The sequence below is a fragment of the Ovis canadensis genome, chromosome 12 (genome assembly GCF_042477335.2).
Source record: "Ovis canadensis isolate MfBH-ARS-UI-01 breed Bighorn chromosome 12, ARS-UI_OviCan_v2, whole genome shotgun sequence".
In the NCBI taxonomy this organism is placed as follows: Eukaryota; Metazoa; Chordata; class Mammalia; order Artiodactyla; family Bovidae; genus Ovis; species Ovis canadensis.
The window spans coordinates 19,905,438-19,920,572 of record NC_091256.1 but is presented as its reverse complement, the minus strand read 5'-3'; the positions used below and the strand labels follow the sequence as shown (position 1 = coordinate 19,920,572).

The following is a 15,135-nucleotide window of genomic DNA, read 5'->3' as shown; positions in this document are numbered from 1 at the left end:
TGGGGTGGGTTGCCATTTCCTTCTCCAACGCATCAAGGTGAAACGTGAAAGTGAAGTCGCTCAGTCGCGACCCCATGGACTGCAGCCCACCAGGCTCCTCTGTCCATGGGATTTTCCAGGCAAGAGTACTGCAGTGGGTTGCCATTGCCTTCTCCATATTAAAGCCCAGCCTGGAGAATTTTGACATTACTTTGCTACCATGTGAGATTAGTGAAATTGTGCAGTAGTTTGCACATTCTTTACCATTGCCTGTTTTTGGGACTGGAATGAAACCTCACCTTTTCCAGTCTTGTCACTGCTGAGTTTTTCAAATTTTCTGGCATATTGAGCGCAGCACTTTCACAGCATCATCTTTCCGGATTTGAAACAGCGTAGCTTGCATTCCATAACCTCCACTAGCTTTGTTCATAGTGATGTTTCCTAAGGCCCACTTGACTTTGCATTCCAGTATGTCTGACTTTAGGTGAGTGATCACATCATCATGGTTATCTGGGTCATGAAGATATTTTTTGTATAGTATTTCTATGCATTCTTGCCACCTCTTCTTAATATCTTCTGCTCGTGTTAGGTCCATACTCTTTCTATCCTTTATTGTACACATCTTTGCATGAAATGTTCCCTTCATAACTCTAATTTTCTTGAAGAGATCTCTAGTCTTTCCCATTCTATTGTTTCCCTCTATTTCTTTCATTGATCACTGAGGAAGTCTTTCCTTTCTCTCCTCATTATTCTTTGGAACTCTTCATTCAGATGGGTATATCTTTCCTTTTCTCCTTTGCCTTTAGATTCTCTTTTTTCAGCTATTTTTAAGGCCTCCTCAGACAACGATTTTGCCTTTTTGCATTTCTTTTTCTTGTGGATTGTCTTGATCACTGCCTCCTATACAATGTCCTGAACCTCCATCCATAGGTCTTCAGGCACTCTGTCTATCAGATCTAATCCCTTGAATCTGTTTGTCACTTCGACTGTGTGATCGCCAAGGGATTTGATTTAAGTCATACATGAATAATCTAGTATTTTTCCCTACTTTCTTCAATTTAAGTCTGAAATTTGCAGTAAGGAGTTCATGATTTGAGTCAGAGTCAGCCCCTGGTCTTGTTTGTGTTGACAGTATAGAGCTTCTCCATCTTTGACTGCAAAGAATATAATAAATCTGATTTTGTTATTGACCATCTGGTGATGTCCATGTGTAGAGTTGTCTCTTGTGTTGTGGGAAGAGGGTGCTTACTGCGACCAGTGCATTCCCTTGGCAAAATTCTGTTAGCCTTTGACCTGCTTAATTCTGTACTCCAAGGCCAAACATGCCTGTTACACCGGGTATGCCTTGAATTTCTACTTTTGCATTCCAGGCCCCAATGATGAAAATGACATCTTATTTTTGGTTCTAGTTATAGAAGATCTTGTAGGTCATCATAGAACTGTTCAACTTCAGCTTCTTTGGCATTCATGGTTTTGCCATAGACTTGGCTTACTGTGATATTGAATGGTTTGATTTGGAACTGAACAGAGATCATTCTGTAATTTTTGTGTTTGCACCCAAGTTCTGCACTTTGAACTCTTTTGTTGACTATGAGGGCTAGTCCATTTCTTCTAAGGGATTCTTGCCCACTGTAATAGATATACTGGTTATCTCAACTAAATTTGTCCATTCCAGTCAACTTTGCATCACTGATTCCTAAAATGTTGATGTTCACTCTCACCATCTCCTATTTGACCACTTCCAATATATCTTGATTCATGGACCTAACATTTCAGGTTCCTATGCCATATTGTTCTTTGCAGCATTAATTTTAAGCAATCTGAATTCTAAGCTGAATAACTCTAAAATATTTAAGCTAAGTCATATTTATGAATATAGATATTGTCTTACAAAATATTAGCAAGCAAATTTCAGATGGCCATAAGAGATATATGACCTATATTCATGTTTTCTTTAAAATGGAATAAATTTTATGTTAATACTGTTCATAATTCCAATAAGTTAAAGCTATACACTTGGATTGAAACTTTCATCAAAAAAATTTACACAAAATTTCACTTGATTAAATCAACCAACCAATCTCTTAAAAATTTTTAATTATATTAAGAAATTTATGTATGGCATACATATTAACCATAAAGATATACATATTATCCATACCAAGACTAAGGAAACAATGCACACAAATACCGCAGACTGACTTACACAAGAGAAATGTATTTTCTCATAATTCTGGAAGCTGGAAATATAAGATTGAGGTGCTGGCAATATTGATTTCTGATACAACCTCTCTCCTTAGCTTAAAGACACTTTTACTCTATTGACATATAGCCTTTGCTCTGTATGTGCTTGTGGTGTCTCTCTCCCTCTTCTTATATGACACCAATGCTATTAGATTAGGGGCACCATCCTTTGACCTCTTTTCACTTTAATTACTACCTTCAAGGCATTATGTCCAAATACAATCATAATGGGGGACAGGGCTTCAGCATAGAAATTTTTGTTTTGGGCACACTCTCTACAAAATGTTCAGCCACAGCACTTTTACTTGATTTGGTTTGCTCATATTTAAAATACTAAGAAATGTAACATAAAAAAATGTTTATTTTTATCACTCAAAAATATTTATATTTTCAAACAATTGGTATGGATAAAATATAAAGTATTGACTGAAGGGAATATCAAAATTCAAAACTCAAAAGTTGCAATTCTTGAATATCTCTTTATTTTTAGATACATATATACTTGTCATATCTTTTTGATAAATTGACACTTTTATCAATGTATGATGTCCTTCTTTGTCCCTTAAACTATTATTTGACTTAAATTCTATTTCTTATGATACTGGTATAGCCTGTCTGGCTCTCATTTGGTTACTATTTGTATGTAATATTGTATTTCAAGCTTTCACTTTCCATTTATTTTGTGTCTTTAAATAAAATATGGGTCCTTTGAACACAGCAAATAGTCAGGCCATGCTTATTTTGTTTTTTAATCCATTTCAATAATATCTGCCTTATATTGGAGATTTTTATCCTTTACATTTAATCACTGATATGGAAATAGCCATTTTGCTATTGGTTTTCTATATATATCATATAATTTGTTGCTTTCCAATTCCTTAATTATTTTCTCCCTTTGTGTTTATTTTTTTAGTGTACAATTTTGTTTTTAATTCCTTTCATATCTATATTAAAATTATTTTCTAGCAGCTATGTTAGAGATTACAATTAGCTTCTTACATTTATAGTAAATTATTTGGTTTATTAGCACCCTAGTTTCAATGGTGTATGAAAACTGAATTCTTATATAGATGCATGATTCTTGACTTTTTTTTTTTGTCATCATGAATTACATATTATACATTATATACCCATTAAAATGTTTATATCTATTTCATCCATTGGTCCTTTAAATCATATAAGTACAAGTAGAGAGATTTTAAACAAGAAATATTATAATGATTGATTTTGGACTTAGTTGTGTAATTTTCCCTGCCAGTATTCTTTATTTCTTTGTATGGCTTCAAGTTACTGTAAAGTGTACTTGTTTTTATACCCTAAAGGCCCCCTTTTGCATTTTTATATGATAGGTCTACAAACAACTAATTCTTTCAACTTTTGTTATCTGGAATTTTTTTTTTTTTAATTGCAGTGATGTCTGAGGAGGGCTTACAAAAAGTGAAGAAAAGAAGAGAGGGTAAAGGTAAAGGATAAAAGGAAAGATATACCCATCTGAATGTAGAGTTTCAAAGAACAGCAAGAAGAGAGAAGAAAGATCAGTTCCTCAGTGATCAATGTAAAGAAATAGAGGGAAACAATAGAATGGGAAAGAGTAGAGATCTCTCAAGAAAGTAGAGATACCAAGGGAACATTTCATGCAAAGATGGGCACAATAAAGGACAGAAATGGTATAGACCTAACAGAAGCAGAAAATATTAAGAAGAGGTGGCAAGAACATAGAAGAAGTATACAAAAAGATCTTAATGACCCAGATAGCCATGATGGTGTGATCATTCACCTACAGCCAGAAATTCTGGAGTCAGAAATTAGCTGACTCTTAGGAAATAAGCTAGCGGAGGTGATGGAATTTGAGCTGAGCTATTTCAAGTCCTAAAAGATGATGCTGTGAAGGGCTACACTCAATATGCCAGCAAATTTGGAAAGATCAGCAGTGGCCACAGGAATAGAAAAGGTCAGTTTTCATTCCAACTCCAAAGACAGGCAATGCCAAAGAATGTTCAAACTACCACACAATTGCATTTATCTCACAAGCTCGGAAACTAGTCTCAAAATTCTCCAAGCAAGGCTTCAACATTTCATGAACTTAGAAATTCCAGATGTTGAAACTGGATTTAGAAAAGGCAGGGGAACCAGAAATCAAATCACCAACATCTGTTAGATCATTGACAAAACAAGAGAGAAAAACATCTATTTCTGCTTTATTGACTATGCCAAAGCCTTTGACTGCATGGATCACAACAAACTGTGGAAAATTCTTCAAGAGATAGGAATACCAGACCACCTTGCCTGCCTCTTGAGAAATCTGTATGCATGTCAAGAAGCAACAGTTAGAACCGGGCATGGAACAACAGACTAGTTCAAAATTGAGAAAGAAGTATGTCACCCTGCTTATTTAACTATACACAGAGTACATTGTGCAAAATGCTGGGCTGGATGTAGCACAAGCTGGAATCAAGATTGCTGGGAGAAATATCAATAACCTCAGATAGGCAGATATGACACCACCCTTATGACAGAAAGTGAAGAAGAACTAAAGAGCCTCTTGATGAAAGTGAAAGAGGAGAGTGGAAAAGCTGGCTTAAAATTAGACAGTCAAAAAAAAAAATCATGGCATCCGGTCCCATCACTTTATGACAAATAGATGGGGAAACAGTGACAGGTTCCAAAATCACTGCAGATGGTGACTAAAGCCATGAAATTAAAAGATTCCTTCTTGCTCCTTGGAAGAAAAGCTATGACCAACCTAGACAGCCTATTAAAAAATAGAGGCATTACTTTGCCAACAAAGGTCCATCTAGTCAAATCTATGGTTTTTCCAGTAATCATATTTGGATGTGCGAGTTGGACCATAACAAAAGCTGAATACTGAAGAACTGATGCTTTGAACTGTGATGTTGGAGAAGACTCTTGAGAGTCTCTTGGACTGCAAGGAGATCAAGCTAGTTAATTCTAAAGGAAATCAGTCCTGAATATTCTTTGGAAGGATGGACGCTGAAGGTGAATCTACAATACTTTGGCTACCTGATGAGAAGAGCTGACTCTGGAAAAGACCCTGATGCTGGGAAAGACTGAAGGCAGGAGGAGAAGGGAGTGACAGAGGATGAGATGACTGGACAGCATCACCAACTATATGGGCATGAGTTTGAGCAAGCTCTGGGAGTTGGTATTGCACAGGGAATCCTGGCCTGCTGCAGTCCATGGAGTCACACAGAGTCAGACATAACTGAGTGACTGAATCAAACTGATATATGTATATAACATACATAAATGCAAATATATATATGTGTATGTATATATATATACACACATATATATATATATATATAACTCTTGCCTGGAAAATCTCATGGATGGAGGAGCTTGGTGGGCTGCAGTCCATGGGGTCGCTAAGAGTTGGACACGACTGAGACACTTCATTTTCACTTTTCACTTTCATGCATTGGAGAAGGAAATGGCAACCCACTCCAATGTTCTTGCCTGGAGAGTCCTAGGGACGGGGGAGTCTGGTGGGCTGCCGTCTGTGGGGTCGCACAGAATCGGACACGACTGAAGCAACTTAGCAGCAGAAGCAGCATGTATATATGTATATGTATATGTATATATGTATGTATATGTATATATATGTGTGTATATATATATAAAGTGAAGTGAAGTTGCTCAGTCGTGCCCAACTCATTCGTGACCCCATGGATTGTAGCCCACCAGGCTCCTCAGTCCATGGGATTTTCCAGGCATGAATACTGGAATGGACTGCCGTTTCCTTCTCCAGAGGATCTTCCTGACCCAGGAATTGAACCCGGGTATCCTGCATTGTAGGCAGACACTTTACTGTCTAAGCTACCAAGGAAGCCCATATGTATATATATTCTTTTTCAGATTATTTTTCATTACAAGTTATTGCAAGATATTGAGTATAGTTCCATATGTCATAAACCGTTTTAATTTCTTGTTGATTTTTAAATTTTGTTCATCAGATGTGGAATTCAGTCAGTTATTTTTTTGTTATTGTTGTTTTTTCACAGCTTAGGAATGCCACCCTTCAACGTTCTTGGCACCATCATTTTTGCTAAGAAATTTACACTTAATATTGGCAACAATTTTTTTAATAATAAGTAGCTTCTCTTCTTTTGATTTCAGGGTGCTGTCTTTTTCTTTAGACAGTTCAAATTGTGTGTCTCATTGTGGATACTGTTTTATTCATTTTTCTTGGAGTTCATCACGTATTCTCTTTGTGTAAAATCATGTCTTCCATCACATTTGGGAAGTTTTCATCTATTGTATCTTCACATACTCTGTCAGTTTCTCCTCTCTCACTGAGACTCCTACTCTGCATATATCAGTAAATTTGATGATGTCTTACAGGCCTTTTATTGCTCTGTGTGTGTGTGTGTGTGTGTGTGTGTGTGTTTTCTCCATACATCTCAACTTTTTCTTTCTTTCTTTTTTTAATCTCTGTTAGTTTTTCTTTCTGCTCCTATGACTGGATAGCTTCAGTTGATCTCTCTTATATATACATTTTTGTGTTCCTTAAATCTCTTGTTGAAATTCTCTGGTGATTTTTATTTTAGTAAACAATATTTCAAAGTGCTCCAACTATTTTTAAGTTTCCTTCTTGATTTTATATTTATTACTATAAGCCTTTTACTTTTTTCAAGAGTTAAACAAAAAATTCTGATACATTTTGTGCACTATTATTTTGTAGAGAGAAAAACCTATGCTACTATTTTGTACATTTTATTCTTTATAGCTCCAGAATTTTGGTTCAGTTCATTTTTAATAGTTTCTGTGTCTTTATTGATATCATGATTCCTGAGGCATTAATTGCATGATATCCTTTAGCTATGTGCATAGTTCCATTTACGTCTGTGACTGTAACACAGTAGAGTCTTAGAGTCTGTTTCTAGCAAGTCCAATGTCTATGCTTGCACAGAGACAATTTTGGTTAAATTTCCTATGTGTGGGGCATACTTTTTTTTTTTGTCATTGTTACATGCTTCATTATTTTTTGTTGAAACTTGAACATTTTGAATAGTATGACTTGTTAATTCTGGTGATTAGATTCTTCTGCCACTTTAAAATTTTTTTTGTTCTTGCTTTTTCTGCTTTGTAATTGGTTGGATTTTCAGTGAGTTTTCTAGTCTATGATTGTAAAGAATGTATTCATTGATATGTGTGGACTGCAGTCTCTCTTCTTTAATATTCTGATTTGACAGGTGCCTTTGAATGTTTAGAGACAAAAATAAAACCCCCAATTCTCTTAGTCTTTGCACATTGGCCCTGTGTTGCAACACTCCTTTAACACTTAGATGGCTAGTTACAGACCTTGCTTAGTCTTCACTTTCTGTTTGTGCAGAGCCTAAAGATCAGCCTGAGGTAAAAGTTTAGGGCCGTCCCAGATTCTTTTTTTTGTTTGTTTGTTTTTAACAAAAACCTTCCCCTGGGTATGTACATGGCTTCCTATATTCCCCAATACTCATGTGAGATTTTCAACCCCATAATTCTTCAAAGACCCTTTCTCCACAAATTTTCCTCTCAGGCTTTTGGCAGTTTTTTATTGTCCCTCAAATTGCAATCATGTGCTCTAGGCAGAAGTGGGTTCTTTACTTGCCTTCCATGGTTTTTGAGAAATGCCCTCTGTGTAGCCACTTCCCTGCCCTGAGAAAGTTCTCGATCAGGTGAAGCAGGGGCACATGCTTTCATCAGTCCTACAAGTGAGCGTTAGAATAAAACAGATAAAAATAACTATTTGAGAACAAGATCAACTTTCCTTCCTCCAGAACAAGGGACCAGAAGGCCAAACTGGAATATTGGTTGCCATTTCAAGACCATCTTGGAGACAGGAGGGAGGTAGGACAAAGGCAAGTACTTCAAAACTCCCCAACTATTTTTAAGTTGATTAGGTGTTTACTTGGCTGCTATAAGCCTTTGTGGCTTTCCTGGTGGCTCAGTGGTAAAGAATCTGCCTGCAATTGGAGAGGCAGGTTTGATCCTTCAGTCGGAAAGATCCCCTGGAGAAGGAAATGGCAATCCACTCCAGTATTCTTGCCTGGGAAATCTCATGGACAGAGGAGCCTGGTGGGATATAGTCCACAGGGTTGCAAAAGAGTCAGACATGAATTAGTGAATAAACAACAAAAATAAGCCTTTGACTTTTTTTTTTAATTAAGAGTTAAAAAAAAATAAGTCTGACAGTTTTCATTCACTTTAACTCTGTTTTTAGAAGAACAACCCCTTTGGAACTACCTACTCCACCATATTCACTGACATCAGACACAAACTGCTAGCATATTTTTACATTAAAAATAAATCTAATATTATTTGAATGAAATTCTCATACATTCTCTCATATTTATATAAGGTGTATGTGTGTGTCTGTCAATGTGTGTTATCAGATTTCTTTTTTCTGTCTTCATTTTCTAATGTCTTCCTAGAGAATTATTTTACTTACACATATTTCCTGAAGGCAACTATATCATTCAAAGAATAAATAGAAGGTCAGATTATATAATTTTCCTTATTAATTTTTATTGGAGTATAATTAATTTACCATGTTGTGTAAGTTTCTGCTGTACAGCAAAGTGAATCAATTATATATATATATATATGTATATATATATATATATATATATATATATATATATATATATATATACATACACACACACACACACACACACGTATCCACTTTTTAAAGATAACTTTTCCCTTATAGGTCATTACAGAGTATTGAACAGAGTTAGAGTTCCCTATACTATAGAGTAGGTTCTTATTAGTGTCAATTTTATATATAGTAGTGTGTGCAAATCAATCCCAATCTCCCAATTTATCCCTCCTTCTTCCTTTCCCCCTTGGTAACCATATTTACTTTCTACACCTATGAATCTCTTTCTGTTTTATAAATAAATTCATTTGTACCATATTTTTAGATTCTACATATATGTGATATCATATGACATTTACTTTTCTCTGTCTGGCTTATTTCACTCAGTATGACAATCTCTAGATCCCTCCATATCATTGCTAATGACAATATTTTGTTCTTTTTTTGGCTTAGTAATATGCCATCATATATAACATGTACATCTTTATCCATTCATCTGTCAATAGCCATTTTTGCTGCTTTCATGTTCTGGTTATTGTAAGTAGTGCTTCAGTGAATAATTAGGGTACATTTAAATTGTTTCTGGAACAATATATTTATAATCTCACATTTTCACTTGAGCATAGGTCTGTTCAACATAGAACTGAATTTTCATAAAGTTTACTTTGCTTCACATTTTATGCCAAAGTCTAGATAATCAAAATAAAGAAATAGATACAAGAAAAGAGGATGTTATTTAACATCTGAGGAATTCCATAATTAGAAATTCTAAGTTTCAGTTTTATTTTCTTGTTTATCTTTCCAGGATTATTTTCAAATATACCAGTTTATTGCTTGCAATTTTCCTAAGGTAGCCAGACTGTTGAGGACAAAATATGAAAAATATAGAATGTAATAATTTGCAATGTCTATTACTATGAAATTCAAATTCAAACACACAAAGGGATTTATTTCCATATAATATTGTGAGCAATATAGATAGACATATGTACAGGATTCTATGGAACCACAGATCAACACTTTACATAACATGATATTTAAAGCAATACTGATTAATAGAGTACTTGAAAGGTGATAACTTGGATTATTGAAACATCCTTATAGGAAATGGCATGAGAAAAGCCACAGAGATACAAATAAAATTAAGTTTATAGAAAAAGAAACTATCATTAGAGAGAGAATCGAAAGTGGACCATTGATAGTGTTTATAAAAAGAATTAGAATTGTAAACATAGTAGAGCTTCCCAAGTAGTGCAGTGGTAAAGAATCTGCCTGCCAATACAGGAGACACAGGAGACTCAAGTTTGATCCCTGGATGGGGAAGATTCCCTGGAGGAGGAAATGGCAACCCACTCCAGTATTCTTGCCTGGGTAAACCCATGGACAGAGGCAGACTACAGTCCCTGCATTTGCAAAGAGTCAGACACAATTGAGTGACTAAGCATGTGTGTTCGTCCTCTAGGTAGTTATTATCAGAGGAAAAAGAATACTTCAGAAAGATTCTTTATATCTTCCCAAATTAACCTTGTTTATCTGTTACTTGAAGTGCAGATGCAGAATGGTAATTATTGGAGAAATGAGAACTGAGACATAAAGGTCATTGTCTGCTTTAATTTTAACATGACATGCTCACTAGAGCTCTGGATAAAGATAACTTCCTCATCAGGATTTGCTAGAGAATGACTGCAATTATGTGTCTGAGGAGGCACAATTGAGTGGCAGCTTTGGTCAATGACACAAACAGAGTGAGAGCTTGAGAGCTCATTACTGTGTGTTATCATATGTGTGATTCTGTCTTCCTTTCAATTTGTTTAAGAAAAAAAGTGATTCATTTTTACTTTTGGATTTTTATTTTAAGATCTTTGGTGTAATTTCACTTAAATTTCCCCCTTAAATTACTGAAGATAACACAGGAGTAAAATACAATATTGGATGTGTATAAGAGGACAAAAAGACATATAATGAAAAATAAAACATTTTATCAACTACATTCTTACAATAACTTAAAATTAAGAATAATACCTTTATCTTATAATCATTCCTGGTGATTTTCATTCTATTTCTTGTGGATACTCTACATTTTGAACCATATATATTTGAACCATAAAAAAGTACATGATTGGCCAGTGGGTAAGTATTTGCTGAGACAAGGTATGGAATCTGCAGCCATCCATTCAGGGCATGTTGCCCAGTTCTGGTAGCCACAGAGGGGCTGGGATGGTCTTGACCTTTCTCCTAGCACCACCAGCCAGAGGAAAGAGGGTTTTGACACTTGGAAATCTGAGCTGAGCTGAAGGGAAGGGAGTCTGTGGCAATGGAGTCTAGTCTGGGTAGGGTAGTTTTTTTAAAAATGGTATTGGGGTACTTTCTTGGTAAAACTTTCAGGCCTCACTGGCCACTGGAAGATTTTTTGGACCCAAGTCCTGTACATTTTCTGGGCTCTAGATATAAGGCCTGATTTCATTCATTTTGGAGGGGGTTTAGTCTGTTCATGCTCCATTTCATAGATTCAAATGGTCAGAAGAGTTAAATCCCTTTGTGACTTCTGACCTAAGCAAGAACAAAAACACACATTTCAATGCACCTTCCCCTATTCACAGGAAAATTATGTCTTCTCCTCTTTCTAAAGAGCTGAGACAGAAGTAAAAGGTTCAATCCTTGCCCTTCTAAAAGGATAATGAAGTTCAGAAAGTACAAGTTGTAGGAGGGCACTACAAAACGCAGCAAATTGGCAAAGCAATCCAGGTTTACAGGAAGAAATGTGTCAACTACACTGAAGAAATGCAGTAGGAGAAGGCTAATGGTACAACTCTCTATGTGGGCATTCACTCCAGCAAGGAGGTTAACACTAGACTAAAACCAGACGAAGACTGCATAAAGATCCTGTAAGGGAAGGCCAAATCTGGCCAAGTAGGAAAATAAAAGGGCAAATATAAGGAAGAAACAATTGAGAAGATGCAGGAATAAAGTCATATTGTCAACAGCTTTCATTAAAAACTGTTGAAATTATTTAAAAACACACATGACAGTCCTTTTCATTAGAAATAATTAAATTTTAGTTCAGTTCAGTCACTCAGCCATGTCTATTTGCATCATAATGGATGGCAGCACACAGGCTTCCTTGTCCATCACCAACCCCTAGAGCTTTCTCAGACTCATGTCCATCGAGTTGGTAATGCCATCCAACCATCTCATCCTCTGTTGTCCACTTCTCCTCCTGCCTTCAATCATTCCCAGCATCAGTGTCTTTTCCAAAGAGTCAGTTCTTTGCATCAAGTGGCCAGACCACTGGAGTTTCAGCTTCAGCATCAGTCCTTCCAGTGAATATTCAGGACTGATTTCCTTTAGGATGGACTGGTTGGATGTCCTTGCAGTCCAAGGGACGCCCAAGAGTCTTCAACAACACAGTTCAAAAGCATCAATTTTTTGGCTTTCTTTATGGTCCAACGCTCACATCCATACATGACTATGGTAAAAACCATAGCTTTGACTAGACAGACATTTATTGGCAAAATAATGTCTCTGCTTTTTAATAAGGTGTTGAGGCTGGTCATAACTTTTCCTTCAAGGAGCAAGCGCCTTTAATTTGATGGCTGCAGTCACCATTTGCAGTGACTTTGGAGCCAAAAATTAAATAAAGTCTCTCACAGTTTCCATTGTTTCCTGCCGGAGTCCAGCCCCGGTGGATCCAGGGTAATTCAAAGTGGGGATAGAGTCAGCGAGGAGAGATTTATTTAGTTAGAGATATAAAGAGAGATTAGGAAAGAATAGTGTAGTAGGAAAATTAGTGGAGAAAAGAGGCTGAAAAACTTGGTTTACACAGGAGACCAATAAAGTTCCAAGACAAGGAACTTGCACTATCTACGTAGGCCACCGGCACTCGCTTAAATAGCAGAGGATGCCCCGCCTTGGGCTCCCTCTTGCGTGGGTCTTAGAAGCCAGGGCGAATAAGTAGACACGGAGATCCTCTCTGCTTCAGATGGGAATTCAGCCTGAAAGCAGAGAAAAGAACGATATGGGGGAGCCAAGCATTGGTGCAAGACCCACAACTTTATTTTCAAAAGCAGCTTATATACCCCAAGTTGTACATAAAGAAATAATGGAATATGCAGAGTTATGCAGGGGTAGCAGTCCTGACCCTTATTGAGACCAGGCTTTCTTTTTGCATACCTTCCCATATACAAAAGGTCTCAGGTGGTTTTACATCATCTTCTGGCCAGGGGGCCTGTTAACATTTTTATGGCTCTTTTCCTAGATAAATGTCTATCAACCAGAAAACTCATTTTCCCTTGAAGTGTTTTTTCTTTAATCTGCATAACCCTCAATGTACTAAATAATGTTACATTCCTGTAGAACAAAGGTGCACTGGGTTATAACAAAGAAAGTACTTAACTCAAAGATCTAATGTTGCTAATACCAGGGCTACTACCTGTTTTTTCTACATACCAACTATATCAACAAATAAAAGAAATGAAAACTTGGCAGCAAGTATTGGCTCAACAATGAAACCCTTAATCAGTCCTATTCTAATGATTTTGACTCCTCAGAAGCCCCTACATTCCTAGAATGTTTTACGCTTCCTGTGCCTCTCACTGTTGGGAGGCCAAAAACAATCACATGTGCAGCTGTAAGAGTCTGGACAAACCTGTCAGCTTTGGTGGCTAGCAAGCCATCAGAGGGGTTTTTGGATTGAAATACTCTTATTATGCCCAGGAGACTTATTATCTAAAAGCTCTAAATTTACTTTTTTCAGAAAAAGGTGGTGGGGGGACAGCCCCCTGTTAATGTCAGAGGAGTAGGTGGAAAGCATAACACAGTAAAGCAGGCAGACTCTGGTTTTGGGGGTAGATGCTCAAGAAAATTCAGGGGGAACCCTGAGGCCTGATCCCGCCTTTGCGTTTTGTCAGGCCCCTTTCCTCATGACCTTTGCCACGGGCAGGATTCCCCATGCTGGCTTCTGGCAGTTTCCCCATCTACTTTCCATGAAGTGAAGGGACTAGATGCCATGATTTAGTTTTCTGAATGTTGAGTTTTAAGCTAACTTTTTCACTCTCCTCTTTCACTTTCATCAAGAGGCTCTTTAGTTCTTCTTCACTTTCTGTCATAAGGGTGGTGTCATCTGCATATTGCGGAAAGAAATGGCAACCCACTCCAGTGTTCTTGCCTGGAGAATCCCAGGGATGGGGGAGCCTGGTGGGCTGCCATCTATAGGGTCGCACAGAGTTAGACACGACTGAAGCGACTTAGCAGCAGCAGCATCTGCATATATGAGGTTATTGATATTTCTCCTGGAAATTTTGATTCCAGCTTGTACTTCCTCCAGCCCAGCATTTCACATGATCTAATCTGCATATAAGTTAAATAAGCAGGGTGACAGTATACAGCCTTGATATACTCCTTTCCCAATTAGGAACCAGTCTGTTTTTCCATGATCAGTTCTATCTGTTGCTTCTTGATCTGCATACAGATTTCTCAGGAGGCAGGTAAGGTGGTCTGATATTCCCATTTCTTAGAGAATTTTCCACAGTTTGTTGTGATCCACCCAGTCAAAGGTTTTGGTATAGTCAATAAAGCAGAAATAGATGATTTTCTGGAACTCTCTTCCTTTGTCTATGGTCCAGCAGCTGTTGGCAATTTGACATCTGTTTCCTCTGCCTTTTCTAAATCCATATGAACATCTGGAAGTACACAGTTCACATACTGTTGAAGCCTGGCTTGGAGAATTTTGAGCATTTCTTTGATAGTATGTGAGATGAGTGCAATCGTGCTGTAGTTTGAGCATTCTTTGGCATTTCCTTTCTTTGGGACTGAAATGAAAACTGACCTTTTCCAGCTCTGTGGCCACTGCTGAGTTTTCCAAATTTGCTGACATATTGAGTAAAGCACTTTCACAGCATCATCGTTTAGGATTTGAAATAGCTCAACTGGAATTCCATCACCTCCACTAGCTTTGTTTGTTCTGATGCTTCCTAAGGTCCACTTGACTTTGCATTCCAGGATATCTGACTGTAAATGAGTGATCACTCCATCATTGTTGTCTGGGTCATTAAGATCTTTTTTGTATAGTTCTTCTCTATTCTTGCCACCATTGCTCAATATCTTCTGCTTCTGTTATGTCCATACTCTTTCTGTCCTTTATTGTGCCCATCTTTGCATGAAATGTTCCCTTGCTATCTCTAATTTTCTTGAAGAGATCTTTATTCTTTCCCATTCTTTTTTTTTAATCTATTTATTTGCATTGATCACTGAGGAAGGCTTTTTTTTTTTTTTAATCTCTCCTTGCTATATTTTGGAACTCTGCTCTCAAATGG

At 37.0% G+C, this 15,135-nt stretch overlaps 1 pseudogene; it reads left to right on the top strand.

The window, feature by feature from the left end:
• Positions 1-11,791, top strand: part of LOC138416288 (large ribosomal subunit protein uL24-like) — a 36,453-nt pseudogene extending 24,662 nt beyond the window's left edge.
• Positions 11,792-15,135: the final 3,344 nt, after the last annotated feature.